The sequence below is a fragment of the Quercus suber genome, unplaced genomic scaffold (genome assembly GCF_002906115.3).
Source record: "Quercus suber isolate HL8 unplaced genomic scaffold, Cork oak 2.0 scaffold_618, whole genome shotgun sequence".
NCBI classification, from domain to species: domain Eukaryota; kingdom Viridiplantae; phylum Streptophyta; class Magnoliopsida; order Fagales; family Fagaceae; genus Quercus; species Quercus suber.
In genome coordinates, this window is record NW_027070061.1 from 310,616 (window position 1) to 321,192 (window position 10,577).

General features: G+C 36.3%; 1 pseudogene; it reads right to left on the reverse strand.

Moving 5' to 3' along the window:
- Positions 1-872: 872 nt before the first annotated feature.
- LOC111997002 (7-deoxyloganetin glucosyltransferase-like) lies at positions 873-10,309 on the reverse strand (annotated as a pseudogene).
- Positions 10,310-10,577: the final 268 nt, after the last annotated feature.

The window sequence follows — 10,577 nt, forward strand, 5'->3', positions numbered from 1 at the left end:
CACAAAACGCAATAGCTTCTCACAGAGTGTATGAGTTCTCTAATTGAGTCTCTATGTCTTTGATGACTTTTAAAATAACCTTTTATATGGTTTAATGTTGTAGAGAGAGAAACCCTAAACATCCAAGTCATCATGGGCTGAATTTCAGATCTAAGATTTTTGAAATCATAAGTTTTGATAAATTGAGCTCGTGTCAAGCTTCTTCATTTAACCTCTATAGATGCTAGTGTCAAGCCTAGTGTCAAGCTTTATTGAATCAACTTTTCTTCACTTGTTTCTTGGATTAATTTTCATGTCTTTAATATACCACTTTTAAAGTAAACTTCACACACTTGTTGATACATTAAACCCAACTCAAATCTACCAAATTGCAAGTAAAGCATGTGTTTTCAAAGGATAAGCCAATACATAGAAAATATAACCCTGACACAATTATTGTCTTAAATATAGAAATCCGTTGATGCATTAAAGATTTTTCCATTTCTTTTATTATTATTATTATTATTATTATTATTGAAAATTTCCCAACTTAATATAAACACATGGTTGGCTTTAATTAGGCAACCTACAGTACCGCACCTAAAGAACTTTAACTAAGTTTTAGGCTAAATAAAAAACTTGATAAGATAATGCAAGTGCTTTTGTGTCATTTCATTACAACAAATAAATAAATTTGAAGCATTAACCACAATACACAACCTTATGAAATAGAATACTAATTTAACCAAATCACATAATCGGATTTATTACTACAAAAGTAGGAATAGGTTTTCTACAAATATGTAACATGGTCACATATTGCAGGAGAGACTAGGAGAGCTAGTTTATTATAAACTTGAACACATGTTGTTTGTTAATTTGTTTTAAAATTTTCAAACTTTGAGAATTTTAGTAATCAATTTCTCCATGTTTTTGTATGAAGAACTGCCAGGTTTCATAGCCTCCTCTGCCTTGGTCTTCAACTCCATTATATTCTTCTTCATTTCTTTATCTCTCTCAACATCCATTAACTCTCTCACAAGCATCTCTACATCATCTCTATGAACATTATTATCAATCTCCATTCCAATGGCCCACTTAGTATAACAGTACCGACAATTTGTTTGTTGCTCGGCAAAGAAAGGCCAAGAGATCATTGGCACTCCACCACACACAGCTTCAAGCGTTGAATTTCACCCATTATGTGTTACAAAACCTCCTATCTTCAAGATTTGTTCTTGAGCACACCAAGTTGCTAACATGGCTCTATCCTTCGTTTTGGTAACAAATTTTAGAGGAAGAATAGCCAAATCACCTACCACAAGATCTGGTCTTATAATCCATAAGAACGGTTTTTCACTATTTGCTAACCCACAAGCAAACTCAATGAGTTGTTTAGGTGTCATAATAGTTATACTGCCAAAATTTACATATAATACAAAGTGGGGTTCTTTTGAATTTAGCCATTCAACACAACCCAGTTGTTCTTTCCATTGATTGGAACCTATTGATTTCAACTTATTATCACCCTTAATCTGATTAGCAAGTAGTAGAAGTTACGTTTGTGGTTGTACTGTGTGTTTACAAAAGTTATGTAAAAGCCTTTATGGTGAAGGAGTTTGGCTAACTTAAGCATTGGGTTGATGTGTCCTTGAAGTGGGTATGGGATGCAAACAACGTGAGGTCTAATAGCTTTAGGAATGGAACCCGTCTCCCTCTCTCTAATGAAACTACACACACAAACAGAAAGATGGTCTACCCAGGCCTTTTATGGCCGAACTGCATAACATAATGTAGCTTTTACTTCTATTTTTTCTTAAAAAATAATTTTTTGTTTAATTACTTCAATGGTATTGAGATTTGTGACCTCGCATATATCAATTGTGTAGGGGGGAAAGGCCCAGGAGCCCATATTTACGTATATATTGGGCCAAGGGCCCAACCCGAGGATGTAAACAATTCGAGGATGAGTAAAACACTTTCATAAGGACCTGTGTTAGTAAGTGAAGAGAAAAATTCTATTAAAGCTACCCAAGGAGGTGCCCCGAGGAAGAATCCCTCCTCGGTTGAGCGAGGCCAAGGTCAAAAGGTATGCTCTGCCATCGAGAGCAATGCTCCGGACCATTCTACCATAGAGGATAAGTATCAAGAAGGAAAAGGATAAAGGAGAGCTATGAAATATCTAAGAAAAAGTTGCTAACATAGCATTAAATACTTTGCAGCTGACTGAGCAATGCTTTATAGCCTTACAGCTACTCCCAATGACTTTAGGGAGGGGCTGATGGGACAAGTATCAATGCTATTAATCCAAATCTACACGTGGAAGGAAGAAAGAGGGGGGGGATAGGAGTATAAAACTGGAAAGAAACAATGCAGAAATAGGGGGGGACTCGGTGGAGTGGATTCATAAGAATACTTGCCTCCTCAGACAAGTGGTTCGTTCATGTAAGTATTCCTTATTTGTGCATAATGGCCATCCAATTCCATATTAGCCGTTGTCCAATTTACTAGGGTCTAGTTCTTTGACCCATTTTCTACAAATTCATTGTTTTGGGCCATTTGAGCCTAAGTCCATTCATCTTGGATTGAGCCACAAATTTGGTCCTTATAATTGGTGCTGTTTGTGGAGAGAACTTGTGTAATAGTGAGTGCAACACTTAACTATGGTAGGATCAAGTCCACACCAGGCAGAGTCTTTGGGATCTAGCATGGCAACCCTTTTGTCAGCCTTGAGCAAAGAGGTGACCGTGAGGGAAGTATGCATACCGCTTATACTGATAGGTGTCAACTTCGATGAACATAGGGAGGATTGCTTAAGGGGGCATAGTTTTAGGGGCTTTTGATGTCAAGTACACGCCTTGTACCTCTGTCAAGGGCTAGGTCCTTGCGAACCTGGTGGCCAAGTTCGCTGAACCTCCATCAGAGGAAGTGGCAACGACACAAAGCATGGATGGAAAATCGTAAATCAAAGGGGCTCCAGAGCGGGGCTAGTGCTGGTTTCTCCTGATCTTTGTAAGTGTTCAAACAGAACCCAAGTCATGCCTGGAGTCCTCGGATCAGATGCTTGGGGGAAATTAACACTATGCCATCTTTATAAGTGTTCAAACAGAACCCAAGTCATGCCTAGAGTTCTCCGACCAGATGCTTGGGGGAAATTAACACTGTGACATCTTTATAAGTGTTCAAACAGAACCTAAATCATGTCTGGAGTCCTCGAATCAGATGCTTGGGGAAAATTAACACTATGACATCTTTATAAGTTTTCAAACAGAACCCAAGTCATGCCTGGGGTCCTCGGACCAGATGCTTGGGGGGAAATTAATGCAAATTAATGTCATTACAAGTGTTCAAAACAGAACCATAATCATGTTTGTAGTCTTCGGACCATATGCTATGAGAAAATTAACACAAGCTAATATTTTTAATAAAGTGTTAAAACAAAACCTTAGTCAAGCCTGAAGTCCTTGGACTAGATGCTAAGGGGAAGTTAAAATACTGTGACATCTTTTATAATTGCTTAAACTGAACCTAAGCTATGTACAGCTCTTCGGACCACGTGCCTTGGATGATTTGACATTTTCTATTTATTTTTGCTAGGTATTGAAACAAGTCCCAAATTATATCCATCTCCTCGGATCATTTGATTTGGGTTTTTTATTCTCCATTGGTTGCATAGTTTGCAGTATAAGTACATGGTCATTTTCCTTGTTAGTTTTACGCAGATAATTTATCTAAGCGAGCGACAATGCATCACTGTTGGCGTTGACAGAGTTAGGGTGACAATGTTTCGTTACTATCAACAACATCAATTTAAAGTCCCATTGGAAGGAAAAGTAACAACACCAACATCCATGAAATAGTTATTGCAGAGGAAAGAAAGATTCATAAAAAAAAAAAAAAAAAAAATGTAGCCCTTTTTACTAAATAAAGGAAAGGTAAATTTGTACATAGTAGCAAAATTCCATTACAGAAGGGGAAGACCAAGGTGATCAAAAAAATAAAAATAAAAATAAAAAAGAGAGAGAGAAAATTGATAGGCCACAAATTGAATTGACCCCTTGTAATTAAACCAATTAATTAATTAGCCAAGTTATTAATTAATCAATTTAACATGCAAACACGTGGTAGCACAAACAAATCACCAATTAACTAAATATGCAGCGGAAATTAAATGACACGGTGATTTGTTTATAAATGGGGAAAAACCTGACGGCAAAAACCTCACCGGGTGATTTTCAGGTCACCACTCCCAAAACTCTACTATTATCACAACAAGTGGTTACAAGTAAAGGAATCCCAAGTACTGTACCAACCTACAATTGAACCCTTACCCCAATACCTAATTGGACTTGTTCTGTAGTGACAGTTCTCACATTTGATGCACGGCTCCCAAGTACGTGACTAACCAATGCGCGGATCCCAGTACGCGACTTCAACACCAACTGAAAGAGAGGTTGGCTGCAAAGTTCTTCAGTTCATCCTACACGATGAAGATTAAGAAGATGCTTAGTCACAAAACTCTTTGGTGCAAAATACACAACAACTTCTTCAGAAGAGATGAACTAGGCCAAGAACTTCATCTCTAGTCACAATTTGCTTCAACAGAGTTTTCTCAATGCTTGTGCAACTTGTGAACTATTTGATGGCTTTTAAAACAATCCTTTTATATGTCTAGGGTTAGGAGAAAAGAAGGCCCAAAGGCACATTCACGGATCCCAAGAAATCAGATCAGAATTCTGAATTTCTTAAATCTCGACAAATAGGAGGTGTCGAGAAGCTGTCGAGCTTACGGGCTTGAGACAACTTTCTTAAGCTCGATAGATGCAGCTGTTGAGCCAGCTGTCGAGTTTTAATGAATTTGCACTATCAGCTTGTTTTCTTGGACAGACTTGATGACTTCAACACTTGATCTTGAAACCTTGTTTCTTGAAGTACTAAAAACACCTAGAACTACCCAATTACAAGTAAAGTGCGTTTTGTCAAATGATTAGCCAATTACATAAAGGAATGACATATGTTCTTAACAAGTGAAACACATATGTCCTAACAAAAATCATAGCTGGAAGATGTTCTGCTATCACGGTTGAAAAATGGGAGACCTATCTACCCATTTTCTCCTAGCTGCAAGATGTTCTGCTATCAAGGCTGAAAAATGAGAGACCTGTCTATCCTTTTTCTCCTAGCTGCAAGACATTTTGCTATCAAGGTGAAACCTAAACTTTGTCGCACAAAAAATCTGATGCGATCTGCACTTGCTTTGGGCTTTGGCAGGAGAAGGAGAGTCTTCTTTCTTGCTCGATTGAAAAACAATAACATCTTTGGCCTCTGCTTCCTTTGCCTTGACTGCATCCTCCTGGGCCTTGGTGGCATCCTTGGTTTCCTTGCCCTTGCCTTTATCCTTGGCAGCCCTGAAGTTTTGAGAATTTGAAGTTTCTAGAGAACTAGAAAATTTGCGAAGTGAAGAAGAACAATTCCCCAAGAGTGCCTTATATAGAAAGCAAAATCCATTGGGAGTTATCTCGCTCGAAATCCAAAGAGAAAGTTACAAGCAGGAAAATTCCCCGCTCAACTTCCAACAAAATCTTTAGCTGTTGGATCTGCATCACATCGTAGAACATAGGGAACATGGAACCGCAAGAATTTATGAAGGCGAACCTTGTGTACCGAAGTGTCAGGAGCGTGTATTGGGCAGTCAAAAAACGCCTATACAGTCAAAGGTGATGAAAAATGGGCACAAAGGAACTATCATCATATCGAAATCCTCCTTTCTTCCAGAGGAGTTAGAAAAGAAGAATCTCGAGGGCTACTGTAGGAGGGAAAGGCCCAGAAGCCCATATTTATGTATATATTAGGCCAACGGCCCAACCCGAGGATACAAGCAATCCGAGGACGGGTAAAACACTTTCATAAAGAACTGCGTTAATAAGTGAAGAGAAAAATCCTATTAAAGCCACCCAGGAAGGTGCCCCGAGGAAGAATCCCTCCTCGGCTGGGCGAGGCCGAGGTCAAAAGGTATGGTCTGCCATCGAGAGCAATGCTCTGGACCATTCTACCGTAGAAGATAAGTATCAAGAAGGAAAAGGATAAAGGAAAGCTATGAAATATTTAAGAAAAAGCTGCTAACATAGCATTAAATGCTCTGCAGCTGACTGTGCAATGCTTTATAGCCTTACAGCTACTCCCAAAGGCTTTAGGGAAGGACTATGGGACAAGTATCAATACTATCAATCCAAATCTACATGTGGAAGGAAGAAAGAGGGGGGATGGGAGTATAAAACTGGAAAGTAACAATGAAGAAAGAGGGGGGGGGGGGGGGGACTCGGTGAAGTGGATTCATAGGAACACTTGCCTCCTCGGACAAGAGGTTCGTTCATGTAAGTATTCCTTATTTGTGCATAATGGCCATCAATTCCATATTAGCCGTTGTCTAATTTACTAAGGTCTAGTTCTTTGACCCACTCTCTATAAATTCATTGTTTTTGGCCATTTGAGCCTAAGTCCATTCATCCGATTGAGCCACAAATTTGGCCTACAAATTGATATATTCGCTCATCTATCGGTCTTAACTTACTGATTGTAGTCTTCCTAATCGGCTACACATTTTTTTCTTTTATAAATAAATAAAAATGTAATTATTATTGTTTTTTTTTTTTTTAAAGAGAAAGTCGGCCGACACACAAAAAAGAATATATATATATATATATATTTCACGTCCACTAATGCGGCATTTTGTTAATGCTTGCTGCCATGCCCGGCAAATAATACAAAGCACAAATAAAATGGTTTGTCCTAATCTCACATGCATGTTGGAATCTTTATACATTATGTTTAAATAGTTTATCCTAATCTCATTGCTTGCTTAATCTATGCTCTTCACAAACATAACAATTATTCTAATATATATCAAGTTTCACATGGACTATAATTTATCAAACTTTATATCACCTCTGTTTATATTTCAGTAAACATAGTGATCGAACTAATTGGTTTCTGTCTCTAACTAACTTTCCTTACCTAACTTTCTCTAATATGTTACAAACTGCTACTAACTAACAAACCAACATGACACGTGTATTAGTAGAGCACATGTTTATCACATGCAAACAAGAACAACTTTTACCGCAACTTATTTAAATAATCAACTATAAGTGATGGACAATAACTTTCACATAGAATTTTTTTTTTCACCACTCACGATCAATTACATCAACGTTATCACAAAAATTGTATCTCTAAACTTTGTCCAAATATAAAAAGCCAATTAGTGCTCTTTATATGCTCAATCTGAGCTATTTCTTATTTTCCGATGTTTACCTATGATCTTTTAAATATTTTGATAGTTTTTATTAATTAACAAGAGTAGAAAAGAACAATAACAAAAATAATTTGAAAAATATATTAGTTGGATTGCATATTCTTTGTATTCTGAACAAACATGTCAAATTTCATGCCAATAGGATGTTATTTACTATTCGATTATAAACTTATTTTTTATTCATAATTTTAAACTACACAAAATTGAAATTAAAACATTTAATTAATGACATAACTATTGATTTTTTATTTTTTTGAAAATTTTGCAGGAATAGAAGATATAAAAAGAAAATTTAATCAAATGCTGGATTTATAAAATTTTATATCAAATAAAAAGATATTAAGTGGAGTTGTAACCTTAGATTACAACCAAGTTTAACTTTGTCCTTTAATGAAATCTAGTGTAAAATAGATATATTTGATGTATGTGTTTTGAAAAATGAGTAGGTAAAATAAAAAAATAAATAAAAAGTTATCACTACAAAAAAAAGGGACTATCTTAGCATTTGCAAAACCGTTGTGATAGCACCAAAAAGCGCCAGAATAGGCCCAAAGTGCCTATCCCGATGCTTTTTTCCCAGCACTTTAAACCGTCGCGCAGTGACAGTCAGTATAAGGTCGCCGGACCTGTACTAGCGCTTTTCAAAAGTGCCAGGATAGGTCCGGGCGCTTTTTAGACCTTGTTCCGGCGCTTTTACTTGTATCGGGACAGTCCTGACCAGCGGCTTTGAAGATTTGTATCCGCGGATTTCAAGGCCTATACTGGTGCTTTTTAATAATAATTTTTTTTTTTTTTTTTTTTTTTTTTTTTTTTTTTTTTAAGCACTAGTATAGGTCTATATGTACTAGTGGTTTTATAACCACTCCTATAAGGTATTTACGGAAATATGAATATAACCTATATCGGCACTTTTAAAAGTGCTGGCAGAGGCAATACCTATTCCAGTGTTTTCGGATGTGCTAGTATAGGTCTTCAATGGATAAAATAATGAGGCCTATACCAACACTTTTAAACCGTTACAATAGGTTTTGCTTATATTAGCGCTTTAAGAACCGCCGGTATAGGGCATATACGGAATTAAAAATAAGCCCTATACCAGCATTTCTAAAACACCGTAACAGCCTTGCCTATGCCCATACCCTATTCTAGTGGTATTTAAAGCGCTGCAATAGGGCCTTTTTTAATTTTTTTTTTTATAAATTTTATAGCACTTGTAATGAACCTACAATACATATTTTATAGCACCTGTAATGAACCACAATTCATATTTTCCAATAGCAAATACAATATCACATTAAACCAACAAACTAAATATATTTAATTACACCATATCAACAATTACATCCCAAACGTCTAGAATGTTATACACAAAGTAATACATCGCAAGTGTCTAGAATGTTATGAACAAAATAATACATTCTACACAACTAGGTAGAATGTCCTGCACAAAAGAATACATTCTAACTATGTAGAATGTCATGCACAAAATAATACATTCCAATTGTCTAGAATGTTATAATAAAGTTTCCAACTATTATGTGCATATATATCAAAGTTTGAAACTTTATTGTAAATATCAAAATGTCATAGTAACTACTCCAAAATAGGGCCCAAAGTTTCACCTAATGCGTATCATTAGATGATAAGCACTGAGCACCGGGAGACTGGATATCCACTACAGAATCACCGTCACTATCCAACGAATTAAGAAACACACAATGGATTGGTGTAATAAACAACAGAGTTAGTAGCTGAATGACACAATATCACTAGTATTACTACCAATGCCATATTAGCAATTAAAACACACTCAAGTACACTTTACACATCTGACGTTAGGTTAAAAATTTCAATGTATAATTTATTAAAAAGTTATCACACAAAAGCATTCATATAATGAAAAAATATTCAAATTCAAATCATCATCTTATTTTCTTAGCTCACACTTTCTAGACAAACAAACACAGCAATAATAAAATAAAATAAAAAATAAAAAACCATCTGCTTTGGCCTGAAAATCACAACTCCTCTTTACTTTGGTTGAATTTTCCACTTGGATTAGAAAGTGTAATGGCAAAAACTGAACCCAACTCAAAATGAAATTTCCACTAGAATTTGGATCTCACCTTACCAAACATAAACCCCTAAATCTCAACTCTCAAAACATGAAGAAGAAGATTGGGCCTATATGATAACACCATTATTGGCATTATTATAGTAAAGTAACAGAGACTTGACATCTCATTGGTAAGCATATTGGCCTCATTAAGATCAGGTTCAAACGGGTAGGCCAGTTCAATCATAATCAATCACTAGGTCATTCCATGAAATGATCAAGAAATGTCTATTCATTGATTGAGGGCATTAAAGTTGTTTATTTCTTCTATAATTGGAAGTGGTCCACCAATTGTGGTTCAGTTCCAAACTCTATATGACCTTGGGCATTGAATAATGAGAAGAAGCCAAATAAATCGACTTTAAAACCATTGGACCATGGAGTACTAATAAAGCTCACAAGATGGGAATGAGAAGAAGCCAAAACCAATTAAATCACATTTTTGTTTGATTCAAAGGGAAAGGGTATAAGGATCTTTAACACAAAGCAATAAATACTTTTTATACAATTTAACCATAGAAAAATCTGTTGAGGTACAAATTTTCGGGCCCTAATCCCATTAGCCCACTCACTAAAAAATACCCATACAAGTCCATAAACTATTTTGGGCCCACATAAATATTTCCAACATACTTCCCACATATTGCCCAAATATTCTCCATATTATTACCCAACTTGGGCTCCCATAAATATTTCCTATATAAGCCACATAAATATCTTGAGTCCTTTCACAAATATTACCCATTATATCCCACATATTATCCAACTTGAGTTTTCACAAAAATACTTATCACACTACTACCAAAATAGGGTCCCAAAATCTCTACAAAAAGGCCGAAACTCATTTACCTTGTGGTCAAAACCCAAAAAGCCCAACAAAGGCCTCCTATAAAGCCCATTGCTATACGGGACCTCTAAAAACCCGTTGCTACACGACACCCTAAAGCCCGTTGTAATATGGCAACTCTAATGCCCGTTGCTACACGACGCCTCTAAAAGCTCGTTACTACATAGCTCCTAAAAGCCTGTTGCTACAAGGCACCTCTAAAATCCCATTGCTACACAGCATCCTAAAGCCTGTTGCTACACAGCATCTCTAAAGCCCATTGCTACATGGCAATATTTTTACAAAACCTCAAAAAGCCTAATATTACTTTGGCACTTATT